Below are 15,935 nucleotides of genomic sequence, written 5' to 3'. Positions count from 1 at the left end.
TAATTACTCTGATCAGGGGTAGCCAACCCCCCCCCCTTTCTAAGAAGCCTAGGCAAGATGTTGATTATGAATCTTCTGAACAGGATTCTATTTCTTCTGACTCTTCTAATGACCAGGAATTGTCTATACCTACTTATGATGATTCTGATGCAGAAGATGCCATTCCTTCTGCTTCTCCCCCTGAGGATTTTTCTTTTGGGGAAACTTTACATACCTTAAGGGAACATCTCCACTGGGAAAGTCAGGATTTCTCTGAATCTAAAAAGAGACTTAGAGATTTTCTTCTTGTTCCTCAGCATAGGCCTTTGGGCTGTACCTCCTGTTCTAGACATTGTTGATGATGTTTTTTTCAGAATCTAGTATGGCACCTGATTCTCTGCCTCTGGCTCCTTGTAAGCCAGACAGTTACTACAGGGTTCCTTACTCCCACAAATTCCTTTTCAAAAATCCTGTTGCAGATCCTGAAGCCATTTCTCAGGGTCCCAAGGGCATTAAGGCTTCTACTGCTAAAAATCCTACCCCTTCTGATAGAGATTCCAGGGCGCTGGATAGATGGGGTAGGAAGGTTTACACTTCTGCAACCTTGGCAATGAGGGCTTTAAACTGTCAGTTTCATATGTTAAAATATCAACAGCATATCATGGGACTGCTTAAACAGAAAATGATGTTAATTTCTGACTGTGACGAAAACAAAGATTTACAGGATTTATTGCATTCAGCTGAACAAGTTGGAAAACATACTTTGCAATGTGGTTTTGATTCTTTGGAGGCCTCTTGCAGTGCTGCTGTAACTGGGTCTGTGCTAAGAAGGCATGCTTGGCTCAAAAAGCAAAATCTGCCTGATCATGTTAAAGCAAAATTGTTGGATGCTCCTTTACAACAGGACCATCTCATTGGTAATAAGGCTGAAGAAGTTTTAGAAAAGATGGAAGCTAAATCTATGCAAACTGTAAAAGATTTCTTACAAGTGCAACCTCCAAGATTTAGTAGGCACTGGCCTACTAAGAACTGGTCCTTTCGAGAGCCACTCAAGTCAAACCCAGACATTCCAAAGGCTCCAGGTTTCAGTCACAAGGGACTTTCAGAACAAAAGAATGGGGTGCCTCCTCTTCCAAATCTGGAAACAACAAGACACCTCCCTATAGTAAACCATCTCAATGACATCCCTTTACACTTACCAAGCACTTACCTTTTAGCCGCCACTTTGGGGGGAAAACTGGCTCTTCATGCAAGAAACTGGCAACTTATAACCCAGGACAAATGGGTTTTAAATATACTATCCTAGGGATACAGATTTCATTTCCACATGTTGCCAGTTCCAAACGGATGGCCAGACCTACCCCCAAATCAGTGGGCAGAGGCCCAGAAGCCGTTTACTATTGAAATGTCGAACGGCACTACATCGACTGTACTATAGTCGAACACGGAAGTTCGAAAATAGTAATGTCGACGACAAAAAAAAATCTAGGAATGGTTTTAACATGGGTCGAGGTAGGTGTTCAGTATTATTCAGAACTACAAACCTCTCCCCTACCTCGACCCATGTTAAAACACAGTCCTAGATTGTTTTTTTGTCGTCGACATTACTGTTTTCGAGCTTCCGTGTTCGACTATAGTACAGTCGATGTAGTGCCGTTCGACATTTCAATAGTAAACCCCAGAAATAAGTACTTTCCCTCATGAGCATGGGGGCTATTCAACCAGTACCAAAAGAGAAAAAAGGACAAGGTTTCTATTCAAGACTTTTCCTGGTACCCAGAAAAGACAAATCTTGGCGTCCAATTCTGGACTTCTCTACTCTAAACACCTTTCTGGTCATCCCAAAATTCAAGGTGCTGACTCTTCAGTTACTTCCTTTGCTAGGCAAAGATGCCTGGTTGGCAACTCTAGATCTAAAAGAGGCTTACCTGCATATCCCAATCAGGGAATATTGCAGAAGATACCTCTGCTTCAAAGCAGGCTACTTGCATTACCAGTTCTCTGCACTGCCCTTTGGCTTGTCTACTGCAACCAGGGTCTTTACAATGTGCCTGGCTCCAGTAATTGCATTTTGCAGGCAAAGAAATATTCAAATATATCCATACCTGGACTATTGTCTAACTCAGGCAGAAAACAGGGACACTCTTCTAAACCATCTGGTGTTTGTAAAAATGGTTCTAACTTGTCTAGGGTACACTATAAACTAAAAGAAATCTCAAGTGGTACCCTCTCAAAAAATTACATTCCTGGGTACAATCTTGAATACAACTGCCCAGTTGGCTTTCCTTGCGCCAGAGAAGCAAATTCATTTGGTGACTTACTTCAAACAGGTGGCCACACAAACCCTATTTTTTTGTAAGGCAAATACTGCGAGCCTTGGGGTTCATAGCCTCCTCCATTCTTCTATTTCCATATGCAAGACTGCATATGAGGAAACTTCAGCGGTGCTTAACAAGTCTATGGAGTTAGCATTGTCCCAGCCTGGAAACAATGATTCCTATCGTACCTTGCCTGCAACTAGAGTTCCTATGGTGGGCAGAGGCCTGCCACCAAAACAAGGGACTGCCATTCACACCACCCCCTGCCGCCCAAACCCTAACTACAGATGCATCAGACTATGCTTGGGGGGGCACATCTGGCAGGGAAGTTCATTCAGGGCAAATGGAGCCCAAATCAAATGCACCTTCATATCAATCAAAAAGAAATGCTCGCTGTACAGAATGCACTGACAGCCTTCAAGGACTACCTTCATCCAGGGCAATTAATGATAGACAGACAACACCACGGTTATGTGGTACATAAGCAGGGGGGTTACACACTCCTACCCCCTTTGCAGACTAGCCATGGCATTGTGCAACACGGCCTTGACCTATCAAGTACAACTACAAGCTCAATTCCTGCCAGGAAAGCTAAATACTCTGGCAGACGAACTAAGCAGAAATTTCATGGACCCACATGAATGGAAACTGGAACCACGGATTTTCAACATGTTGGCACGCAAATGGGGGAGCCCAGACATAGATCTTTTTGTCTCACCCCAGAACTATCAGTTGGACAGATTTTGCACAACAACTCATCACAAAAAAGCAAGGAAAGTGGATGCTCTATCCTTCAGCTGGAAAAACCCATCAGTCTATGCCTTTCCCCTTCTGCCTCTGCTCTCCAAAGTTCTGCTAAAAGTTAAGCAGGACAAACCAAAAATGTTTTTGATTGCTCCAGACTGGCCTCGCCAACACTGGTACCCACTCCTGCGCAATGTCGCACCTTCCACCGTGGCACCTGCCTCAGACACCTTACTTACTGCCTCAGCAGAACAACTAAATTCTGTACACTCAGCTCCAGACTTTGCATCTTGCAGCGTGGCTAATCACCTAAATTCACCCTTAGCATCCCTCAGCAAACCTGTGATGGATGTCATTTTGGAGGCGAGAAAGCCTAGTACTAGAAAAAATTATGCTGACAAATGGAAAAGATTCTGTGCCTGAAATCAATCTCAAGGGATAAGCACAGCAGTGCCCAACATTCCTCAGATTTTACAGTACTTAACTGAGATGCTTCACAAGGGCCTATCCTTTTCTTCCATAAAAATCCATGCCTCTGCTATTTCAGCTCATTACAACACAGAACCTCCCCTGTTCTCTCATCCTCTGCTAAAGCAGTATCTCAGAGGGGCGAAAAACTTAAGACCACCCAGGAGAGCTCCAACCCATGCTTGGGACCTCAATTTTGTAATTGGAAAAGCTCACACACTCCCTCCTTTCGAGCCAGCTGCTACTGCAGACTTAAAATTTATCTCCTGGAAAACAGCTTTCCTTTTAGCAGTCACTTCAGCTAGAAGGATTTCCGAATTATAGGCTCTTATGGCAGTGGAGTCTTTCATCATTTTTCATGTGAACAGGGTATATCTCAGGACCAATCCATCCTTCATGCCTAAGGTGGTATCCAGTGTAGCTCTTAATCAGACCATTCATTTGCAAACTTTCTTTCCCAAACCACAGAACAAGGGGGAGTGGATTCTGCATTCATTGGATGTACACAGACAACTTAGATTTTACTTAAACAGGACAAAATCTCAAAGAAAATCTGAACAACTACTGGTGGCAATTGCTGCAGGGGCAGAGGGGAAGGCTATTTCAAATCAGACCATTTCCAAATGGATAAGCCATTGTATTCATTTCTGCTATATGCACCATGGAAAAACTATCCCCAGGGGATCAGATCCCATTCCACCAGGGCTACATCTATTTCTACAGCCTTTCTCAGAGGTGTTCCTACCAGGAGCATTCTAGAAGCTGCTACCTGGAGCTCAGTTCATACATTCACCAAACATTACCATTTACCAATTTTCTCTAAATCCAGAGCTGGCTTTGCCACTGCTGTCATGCAGGGCCTTATAGCTGGTGTTAATGCTGTATAATTCCGTCCACCCAACCATAGCTTTGGGAACCTACCCAAATGTAATGACTGCAACAGTGAAACATGAATGTATATACTTACCATAAATGTAGATGTTTGAGTGTATTCACTGTTGCAGTCCTGGTTACCCTCCCTCCAGCCCCCTTTTTTTCTCTGGTTATACCTCTACTTTCTTTCACTATGCTTAAAAGCCCTTTTGTTGTATTTGCTTTTGGGATTGGAGGTATGTTTTTTGTGTTTTTAATTTTATTTGCTTCCCATTTGGGAGGCACCTGACATCTGGGGCAAGAAAAACTAATGTAATGGCATCAGCTGCATGTTTTATACCCCTGACGACCTGACGTCATGGAACAAGTGACGGCAACCGATGCAGGACCTAAGACTTTGTTAATCAGGCCGACTGAGGGCACCCTGCCAGCAGATTACCCAAATGTAATGATTGCAACAGTGAATACACTCTAACATCTACATTTATGGTAAGTGTACGCAACTGTACTTTCTTTGGAAAGCCCTATCAGCACTCCTGAAAGGAGGCCCGTCTGTCCATCTCTGGAGGCAGTCTGGGGACGCTTATCTTTGTACACAGACACCTGGCTAAAAATCACAAAAGACCCGTTGTGTACAAAGCATAATATCCAGAGGATACCTCATTCCTTTGCCACCCCTCCACCCCTTGTGACAAAAATCCCGGACATTCCACCCAGTCACAGGGAACAAGGAACCATAGAAACTGCAAGGTTGTTAGAAGAAAAAGTCATCCAACCAGTCCCAGCAGACCAGAGAGGATCCATAACTTACTCTTTTTAGTTCCAAAGAAAATGGGGCACTGGAGACCCATTTTGGATGTCAGCAGATTGAGCAAATCTGTCAAAAAAACAGAGCTCTGGGTGATCACGCTACAGTCTATACTTCCCTTTCTAGGGAAAGACAATTGGATGTGCTCAGTAGATCTCCAGGATGTGTACTACCACATAAAATGGCCAGACCATCCAGAGATCATGCGCTTTTGGCTTGGAGCCAGTCACTTTGTTTTGAGCTCTGCCCTTTGACCTCACTTCAGCCCCCAGTGTGTTCAAATGTATGGCAGTAGTCACGGCTCATCTGAAACGTTTAGGATTCCAGGTGTTTCCTTAATTAGATGACTGGTTCCTCACCACGACCACCAAACAATGACTCATAGAAGTAAGGGATGTGACCTTAAATCTTTGCAGTCAATTGGGTATTAGCATAAACTCAGAAAAATCTGCCTTATCGCCATCCAAACATACCATTTTCATAGGAGTAGATCTCGACACCGTCTGTATGACCGTAAAACTTCCAACGGAAAGAATTGGGATCCATCAACAAGTCCTGAACCTCATCTCAAAACAGAAAGCCCAAGCTTCAACAGTGCTCAAGGTGTTAGGGACATTGACGGCAGCAATCATTGTCATTCCTTTAGGTCGAATGCATATGCGGATACTGCAGGAGCTCCTGTTCACACAATGGTCCTTTCAAGAGCTTCCATTGTCTCACCCAATTATAATGAATTCATGCAAGAAGGATCTTCGCTGGTGGGTGACTTCTCCTCAAGTAACAATAGGACATTCTTTTGTTCTACCCACTCATGTTGCCACTGTGATCACAGAAGTCTCCCTGAAAGGGTGGTGGGGTGTTTTCAGGGAAGGATGGCCCAACGCACATAGAAGAAACACAAGCCTCATCTGCAAATCAATGTCCTAGAGATGAGAGTATTACTAGCGTTGCAGTCCTTTCAACACTTTCTTCCTCTAGGGAATATTGCAATACAGACGGACATGTCGGTGGTCTGCTACATAAACATACAAGAGGAACCAGATCCTAACCCCTATGTCGAGAGGCCTTGAGAGTATGGCAGTGGGCAACATCCATCCAGTTCTTTCTGATAGCAACACACATCCTGGGGAGATCCAATGTCATAGCAGACCAATTGAGCAGAGCAATTCTGTTGCCTCACGAGTGGTCCCTGAAAGAAGACGTAGCAGATGGGGCCAGCCTTACTGTGACCTTTTTGCAACTCCCACCAGCACCAAATGCAGCAACTACTTTGCCCTAATCCCCAATCGGGGGATACCCCAAAGGATGACCTCGTACACAATTGGCCCCCAGGTCTCCTTTACCCCTTTCCCCCATTTCCTCTGATACCCAAATTCTTACAGAAAGCCCGGACACTGGGTAGGACCATCATTCTAATAGCCCCTTATTGGCCTCGTCAGATTTGTTTCCCCTTTCTTCAGCCTCATCTACTGGAAGAACCATGGATCCTGGACCCAGTTCCGGATTTTCTAATGCATTCATCAGGGGCTCTTCATCCTGCACTTCATACCCTCAGATTGACAGCTTGGCTGCTCCAATTCCAAGAGTAGCCAAGTACCACAATCTCTCACCTGCAGCTCAGAACATCCCAACATCCTCTCATAAGTCATCTACCAGGAAGCTATACCTTAGTAAATGGAAAAGATTTTTCATATGGGCGTCCAAAACAATGTTGACTCGTATTTGGCTGCAATTTCATCCATTTTAGAGTTTCTGACCAAGCTTTTTAATGAAGGGGCGGCTGCAGCAACCATTAGGGTTCAATTGGCAAGGAATTTCTAATTTTCATATTGGTGACCAGGGGGCTTCTATCATGTCCCATAGACTTTGTAAAGCCTTCCTTAAAGGTACTAGTCATTTGAGACCACCTATTAGATCCCCAGCTACACCACAGACCTAAATTGTGTTCTTTCTCGAATCATCATACCCCCTTTTGAACCAGCCACATATTCTGACCTGAAATACTTATCATGGAAAACCATCTTTCTAGTAGCTATTATTTCTACTCGAAGGGTCTCTGAATTGCAACCCTTGTCCATCAAACCCCCATACTTGATTTTCCACAATGACAGAGTCTCACTGAGGACAAATCCTTAATTTTTACCTAAGGTTTGTTCAGAGAAAAACCTCAACCAAACTGTAGAATTACCTGTTTTTCCCCAAATATACTAACAAGATGGAACATATGCTGCACAAACTTGACGTCCATAGGCAGCTTTGATTCTATTTACACAGGACTAAGGACTTTAGAAAATCAGGACAGCTTTTCATCTCCTTTTCAGATTCAAAGAAGGGTACTCTGGTGGTAAAAAACACGTTGTCAGAATGGTTGTCAGGTTGCATTTCCTTCAGATATAGCTCTGAGCACATGCCACTAAATCATAAAGTAACGGCCCACTCAACTAGAGCTGTTTTCACATCTTCAGCTTTTCTGGCTAAGCTATCTATAGATTCCATTTGTGCAGCAGCCACGTGGTCTACACCTCATACCTTTATCACTCATTGCAAATTTTACAGGGCCTCCTTTGGTTCCATGGTCCTGAGGAATATACATCCCTGAGCCATCCAAGAAAGATGGTGCTTGGGACGCTAACCCATCAGTGAGAATGAAGGCGAGATAGAACAAATTCACATAAAGATGTTATGTACTCACCATAACGTTTCATGTGAGTTGTTCATCTCGCCTTCGTTCTTACGTCCCACCCACCAACCCCCTACCATTAATTTCTTGAGGACCGGGAAGTTGAGACAAATCTTGGTGATATTTTGCTCTTCTCTACTGCATTCTTACTTTCCTTACCAGGGTAGTTACCTATTAACACAGTTGGCTGCAAACAAGCTCTGAGGGAAACACCACTGCATCATGGGATTAGGGAGTAGGCCCCGAGCTGCTTGAAGACCTTGAGCTTTTGTATTTGGCTGAGTTGGAGCTGAGGATCAGCTCCAAATCCATCCGTGAGAATGAAGGCGAGATGAACAACTCACATGGAATGTTATGATGTGCACATAACTTCTTTTTTTGAATTATCAAACTTTGTACATCTTTCAACAAAGAGCATTTATATGCAAACAATATTTTATTGGTTCATTGATAATTAAGAACTGCTGGTAGACTACCAAGTGTTTTATGAAATGAGGGCTTATTCTTGCTCCCCCCACCCCCACAGTGTTGTTGCCTATATAGGGATTCACTTCCTTGATGTTTGATTTCAATCCACACAGACACCTGTGTAGTGTAGTACACCGAAATGCGAACCCATTCATATCCATTCTATAGAGAGACCACGAGAGTATGGCAATGGGCAATATCTTTACAGGGTTTTCTCATTGTAATGCACATTCCAGGTTGGAGCAACCTAGTGGCAGATGAGCTCAGTCATTCTTAATGCCTCTCATGTGGTCCCTCAGTTCAACAGTAGTGCAGATGATCTTCCAGTACTGGAGCCATCCCTTCTGCAACCTCTTTGCACTGGATACCAATAACAAGTGTAGCAGTTACTTCCCTTTATTCCCTCCACAGGGACAGTCACTCAGAATGTTCTGGTCCACCCTTGGCCTCCTGGACTCCTTTATGTATTTCCTTCCCTTCCTCTCGTGACAAACTTCCTGCAGAAAGTACAGCTTGTTAGCATCAGTGCCTCCTTTTAACACAGGCAAATTTCATTCTTTATGCTGTGGTCTCACCTCATAAAACAGCCCTGGCTGCAGAATCCTCTTCCAGATCTACTATCTCACCTTCCACCAAGCTTCCTCTTGATATTTCCACCCTAAAATTAATTGCATGGTTTCTCTAATTCTGATGGTGGCCAATGACTCCTTTCTTAAACGTTATTCAGATCCTTTCAGCTTCCCAAAAGGATGCTGCGAGAAAAAAATTGAGTAAATGTAAAAGATTATCTTTGTGGGCAGTTCTTCATCACTTGTCCTTTTTCTAATCTTCACAAACCTTCCATCCCCCAGTTTCTTGTGACTTTGACGTCAGTTCTGGTTATTCTGCTATCAAGGGTTCAGTTCCACATCCTTGACTTTTTAAAATAGTTTGTCAAGCATTTCTAAAAAGAACTCTATTTTAAGACCCCATTCAAAGACCAATCTCTGCCATGGGATCTCAGTTTTGTTACATGATATCACTTGAGCACCCTTCGAACCTGCATTGTCTTGCAGCCAAAAGTGCCTTTCCTTGAAAACTTACTCTTGGCAGCTGTAACTTTGTCCAGGAGGATTTCAGAGTTGTAAGCTCTTTCCTGCAAAAACCCATACTTAATTTTTCACAAAGAGTTTCTGTATGACCAAATCCCCCTCATTCTTGCCTAAGGTCACTACAGATTCCAACCCAAATCAGACTTTCCGTCTTTGCATATTTTTGTCTGTTATAAACGAAGGCAGTTTTTCTACATAATTTGAATTTACATAGCTTTGTTTTATCTACACCAAACTAAAGACCACTATAAGGACAAAAGCTCTCTCTCTCTCTTACCCTTTCAAAGTGGGTTCAAAAGTCACAAAAATTACTCTGTCCAGATTATCAGTTTACATAACACATTTATTCCATCAACAAAAAAAACAGCCTTCCTCAAAGCCTAGTGCACATTCTGTAAGGTCCATAGCAACTTCCATGATACTTTTCAAATACTAGTCAGAGGATGACATTTGTCCTACATCAACATAATCAACAATGCATACCTTCCACTAGTTCTGTAAGCATGATATGATTTCTAGGTAAAGATTTTGGTTTAGTTCCACCATCCTTAAGGGTATTCTGTTGTGATGCCTCCCAGGAATGTAAGTAGCTGGGAATTCTGTCCCAATAGTTGAGGTGAATGGATTGTATAATGTCAGATATGCAAGTTTTGCACTTAGCGTAACACTAGATCATCTTTATTTACTAGTTCCATCTCAATATCTCACCCTCCTTTCCTATCCAAATTGTCACTTCCTGGCTTAGACAGACTTGGTAGACCTAAGCCCAAAGCCTGTTCTGTAGTGTATTGTAGATCTTAATCCATTAACACATTATTCCCTAACCAAACTGGATCAAGGGTTGAAAGATAGACAGGTTCCTTATGAGAGAAGGGAGGAACTTCAGAGATGGAGAAACCTTATGTAGCTGGAGATATTGCAGGCTCAGATCCACCATAAGAGCAGAAAACCAAATGGTCAAGGTGGACAAAGTAGAATAATGAAAATCCTGTGTTATGGTAAGTATATCACTTCCATTTATCTAATACCCAGAAGTGTCTATTTTTTTTTGCAAATAAGTTTAAAAAGAGGCAAGGTTCATAGGTAGGTACTAGGCTATTGGCCCTAGGGCCTGTGTAAGCCTAGCCAAATGGTATCCTGGCTTTCACCACCCAAGAAAATTATTTTCCTGTGCCCCTGTCGAGCAGAGCCACAGAAGTGATCCCCAGAGTGAATTTCCTATCTCCCATCCAATCATGAAGATTTTTTTGAAGAGTGCTAATGAGGAGCTTTGTTTGATATAGATAGGTAGTTTGTTCCAGAGTATGGGAAGTCTGTGGGACAGGAATCTATCCCTCTAGCATGTTCTGTTTGTTGTGGTGACAAGGTTTAGGTCCCTAGAGCGTATAGCTCAGAGCGATTGGGATTTCTTTAAGTGTGGAGCATGTCCAGCAGCCCTGGGTTTGACAAAGCTTTGTATGTTAGGCAGAGATTGCCTCTGAGCAGGCGATATGCGATGGAGTAAAGCTGGAGTTTTTTGAGACGGTCTGTGTAGGGCATCTGTTTGAGGCTGGTAATCCTCTTTGTGAGTTATTTCTGCGGCCTTTCCAGTTGTTGTAGATGTCTTGTGAGGTACATACCAAAAGGGGAGTTGTACTCTATAATGGGTCTAATAAGTGATGAGTAGAGGGGAACAATGACCTCTTTTTTCCTGGATGAGAAACCTTTTTTGAGGAGGTGTGCCACGTAGAAGGATTTCCTGACTACTGTGGCAATGTGATTATCAGAGAGACTACTGTCCACCTGTGTCCCAAGGTCTCTTATCACACTTTCGGTGTTAAGTAGACTACCGCCTATGTAGTAGTTCATGGGTACAGAGTTTTTACCAAAACGGATGACAATGCACTTTTTGGCATTGAGCTTGAGGCCATGGCTTTGACACCAGGCATCTGTCTCAGTGAGGCCCTTTCGTAGGATGTCCACATCGTTAAGAGTTTTGATTATGGCTCTTAGTTTGCAGTCATCTGCAAACTCTGTTAGCTAAAGACCTTCTGTGTTAGCCTGTACTTCAGAGAAGTAGATATCAAACAGGAGAGGACCCAGGACTGAACCCTGTGGTACTCCACTTGTCACTGGTCTGAAGTTGGATTTAGTCTGCTACTTTTACAGTGTGAGTTGTGTCCGTGAGCCAGTTGGCAACCCATCTTGTGACATAGGGATTTATACCTAGTTTAGTGAGTTTATCTATAATTCCAAAGTGGGGGATGGTGTTGAAAGCCTTGACGAGATCTAGATAGGCTGTGTGAACCACCTTACCATCATCTACGGCTTTGGTGACCGCTTCAAAGAAGTTTGTCAGGTTTAGGAGACATAATCTGCCTTTTACAAACCCGAACTGGGTAGGGTCCAGAGTTTTGAGATTACCAATGTCATTGTTTAGAAGTTCCATGATGATATGTTCCATAGCCTTGCAGATCAGGATTGTCAGACTAATGGGGCGGTAGTTCACAGGGTCCGTGGTGGCTCCCCCTTTGTGGAGTGGCTGTGCACCATTCAGTGGGCATAAAGCCTGAGGTGAGGCTAAGATTGAACATGGTACTTGGGTGGGGTGCCAGTTCGTTCTGTAGTTCGTGTAGAATGCAGCCTGGGATGTTGTCAGGTCCCATGGATTCTGTGTTCTTGGCTTTGGAGAGTGTTTTTTTACCTGTGCAGCCGTGATTACAGGAACTTTTGTATTCTTCCGGTATAGAGATGAGCCTTTAGGGGGTGAGAGAGGGGTAAAGTTAGCACTGAACCTATCTGCCGGGATGTTGGCAATATCCGTTGGTTCTGTATATTTAGTGCCATTGTGTTGTAACTCAGAGCAGATCTGAGTGTTGCCATTGAGATTCTTGACATAGCTATAGAATGCTTTGTGGTTGTCTTTAAAATCAGTGGAAATTTTGTTTTTGTAGCTAGCTTTGGAGGATTTTATGAGGGATCTCAGCTTCTTACTGAGGCTGACCAGGGAGTTACTTCAATCATGGGATTTTAATCTCTTTTGCAACAGTTTCTTCTGTTGTAGAGCTTGTTTATGACAGGGGACCACCGGATTGGCTTCCTTTTTTTGGAGGATAGCATCTTGGTTCTGTTAGGGATTGCACGATCCATGCACTCGTGTAAGTGCTTATAAAGTGCATTTGCATAGGATTCAGCGGTCATAACTCTATTGTCTGTCGGCATGGGTGTTGTGAAGTTTGCCACTTCTGTCTTAAGCGTGAAGTTGGCTTTGGAGAAATGTTTTACAGCGGTTTCCCTAATGGGAGGTAGGGGTGGGATGTGAATGTCTAGGATGATTAGCTTGTGGTCGGATCTGACCAACGAGGAATTGACTTCTGGTGTGGAACACCGGTTGCCAATGTTGGTAATGACCAGGTCTAGGATATTGCTGCCCCTGGTGGGGGTGTGGATAAGTTGATCCAAGGCATTGGAATTTATGAATTTCAGAAAACGTTGAGCACAAGACTTGGTACATGAGTAGTTTTCTCAGTTAATGGTGGGGTAGTTGAAATTGCCCATTATTAGGGTGTTAGGTTGTACCCTATTATTTTCAGTGTATCAAGAAATGAGTAGTGGGAGTCCTGGGGCATGGTGGGGGGATATGTAGCAAGCCACAATTTAGATTGTGGTCTTGCCCAGAGTTAGTTACACTTGGATAATCTCGGATGCATTATGCTGAGCAACTAGCCTGGAGGTGTGGATATCCTTAATGAATATTGACACGCCTCCGCCTTTAGTGTTTCGGTCCAGATTAGATGGCCGAAAGGTGTGGTATGAATTATAGTCTGGTAATGCAATGGTGCCCTCTGGAGCCTTGAACCAGGTCTCTGTCACTGCACAGATGTCGATGTTCTCCATTTTAAGGAGTGCCTCGAGTGAGTGCATTTTGAGGTTTAGACTACTAGCACTGAGTAGCATTACCCTCGGATTTTGCTTGCTTGTACCTGTTACGGTGGTGAATTTGTCATTTGAACCTTGCCTAAAAAAGGCACTTATGGGGTGGCAAGAGACTTAACCAGTTTCCAGAATCCCAATGGTGACAGGTGCAGGCCATCTCTGGCAAAGCATCATGGTTTGTCGATTATGTCATCCCAGGCAGACGGGTACTGGATCCCCTTAGAATGATGCCAGAAGCTTAGCCAATTGTTGAAGTCAATCATTTTGTCATTGTACTGTGGTATCATTCAGGGTGATGGCAGGATGCTACTCAGGGCAAGGGTCATACCTGCCTGGGCTACAAGATTGGACAGCTCCTCCATGTCTCTCTTCGTGTAGTCCAGGGAGGTATGTCTCAGGTCATTCACACCAACATGGGCAGTGACAGAGTCATACTTGTACTTATTGTGGAGTGACCTGAGTGTATGCATTGTGGCAGATCCTGGCACCAGACAGGCAGCTGACAATAATTTTCTCCTTGTTTAGCCTGGTGAGTGGAACATTAGTGTGCCTGACTATAGAGTCACCTATGACCAGAGTGTTGGGTATGTTATGCTTTATGGGCTGCGGTTGAGTAGCACACTGAGTTTGTGGGCTATGTGTCATTTGGGTTGTATTGGGGATGGAGGTTGCTTGCATTTCTGATTTAGAGGTCCCTTTTGCTTGGATAGATTTTTGAGAGCCTCCGCAAATGTATGCGTGTCTTGTGTTTGTGTGTGTTTTGGTGGTATAGGTTTTGAGGGACTATGTGATGTGTGGTGTGGTGCAAGTGTTTACCTTCTCCTCTTGACTGTCTAGCCCAGTCTTGGGTGAAGAGGTTTGTTTCCAGTTTGGCTATATAAGTGCATCTCTCACAGGTTGTAGTGTTGGGTGGTAGGAGGAGAGGGTTGTCTGTGTACATGAGGCAATTGCTGCGTTGCCCCAAGATGCCCAGATTCATCAGGTAGACAGGAAAAAAAACACCCTTAGACATGCCTGGATAGGTGTTTATTAAGTACTAAAAACTGTTTTCCTCTAGACAAGTATGGAAAGTTGAGTGCTGTAGTAATTTGTAGCTTATTTAGTGCTTACAATGAGTTCTGAACAAGTGCTGAGCTCAAAGAAACAGATTTGAGTGCTGAAACTACAAAACTGGGTAGTTCTAAGAAACAAAATTTAGCTAGAAGGCTTCCCTCCAACACAGAAAGGCTTGGGGGCTCAGAAGCTTACAAACAGTCCTGGATACAGCAAATCTGTATCTGGACTAGACGACTTACAGGAAAGGCAGGAAACAAGCTTAGAATTTTTTTTTTTTTTTTTGTAAAGGGGAAAGGAGGAGCAGAAACTAAGTGGGGTTGACCTTTTCAAATGTTCTCCCTGGATTAGGTAGAATGAGGTAGACTGGGAGGACTGTCCTAGATCAGATTTACAGTAGGGGTGGGCAACTGCAAAACCATCAAGTATAAAAACAGAATACCAATAGTGAGAGAGGGTTGGAAACAAAAATCAAAACAAACCCAACCATATGCTTAACAATTGTAGAAAATTTCTAGTTAATACCTCACACACAGTGAAACTGGCTAGAAAAGTATATGCAGGCAATAAAAGTGCTATAAATAACTCGTAAAAATAAGCAAAAAAAGGATACTTAATGTTATATATCACAGATCAGTTTGCTCAATGCCCTTCCTCCGATTAGCTCAGTGTGAAATGGCCGAAACACTCGCAAGTTAACTTTTTAAGCAACAAAGTTGAAACCTGAAACAACTTTAAAAAAAGCTTGAAAAAAACAATGAGGTACTTACTCCAAGCAGTAGTCCAGTGTCCCCAATCAGCCAGTGACCATAAACACTTCACTCTCACCGAAATGCTATACTGGCTTTGGCTAAACTAAGATGGCCTGGAACATGTGCTCAGACATACACAGTCTTTACCAACAAACAACTAGGCCCAAAACACAAGCCTGAATATGGACAATGCTACAACTACCCACACTACTTAGGTAGAAAAAATTGCAGAAATGTTTAAACACATAAAGGAGCAAGGAGATGCTAGAGAATGCTTTTAACTGCAAACAAGTTGTATGATGCACTCCGTGGCAGGAAATCAGAACAGACAGACCCAACCAGATGCTTAACAATTGTAGAAAATTTCTAGTTAATAACTCGTTAGTTTTAAAGGACGAGGAAGAGCAGGCTTTTTGCTTCAGTGAAAAAGGATACATCTACAAGACATTTAAAGTTTAGAATTGTTATAAAAGATGTTAAAACCTGTTTTTGAAAGTAGAGAAATTAAAATAGTTATAAGGTTAGAAATAAATGCATATGATATACTTTTATTACTTGGCTGACTGTTGTACTTTTACTGCACTGAAGTTATGTATAGCTACTGTAGCTGAAACTATCCATTTAAATCAGATGCATGCAGCTGTATCTGTTGCTCATTGCTTTAGAGACCACGTTAGCCTGTTAAGTTATTTGTTTTAAATGTGCTACTTGGTAATGATTAATTTGTTGTTCTTACATATTTCTGATACTTGTACATTGTTTTATTTAATACTACAGTAGTCACAG

General features: G+C 42.9%; 1 protein-coding gene across 1 annotated transcript in view; it reads left to right on the top strand.

The window, feature by feature from the left end:
• CDC23 (cell division cycle 23) overlaps nt 1–15,935 on the top strand; it is a gene marked incomplete in the record, with an annotated part of 1,734,005 nt that overhangs the window by 1,387,110 nt on the left and 330,960 nt on the right.

Source organism: Protopterus annectens, chromosome 4.part0, assembly GCF_019279795.1.
Source record: "Protopterus annectens isolate FY-2018-M chromosome 4.part0, PAN1.0, whole genome shotgun sequence".
Taxonomy (NCBI): Eukaryota; Metazoa; Chordata; order Ceratodontiformes; family Protopteridae; genus Protopterus; species Protopterus annectens.
Note: the sequence above shows the minus strand (reverse complement) of the source record. Positions and strands in the feature narration are given on the sequence as shown.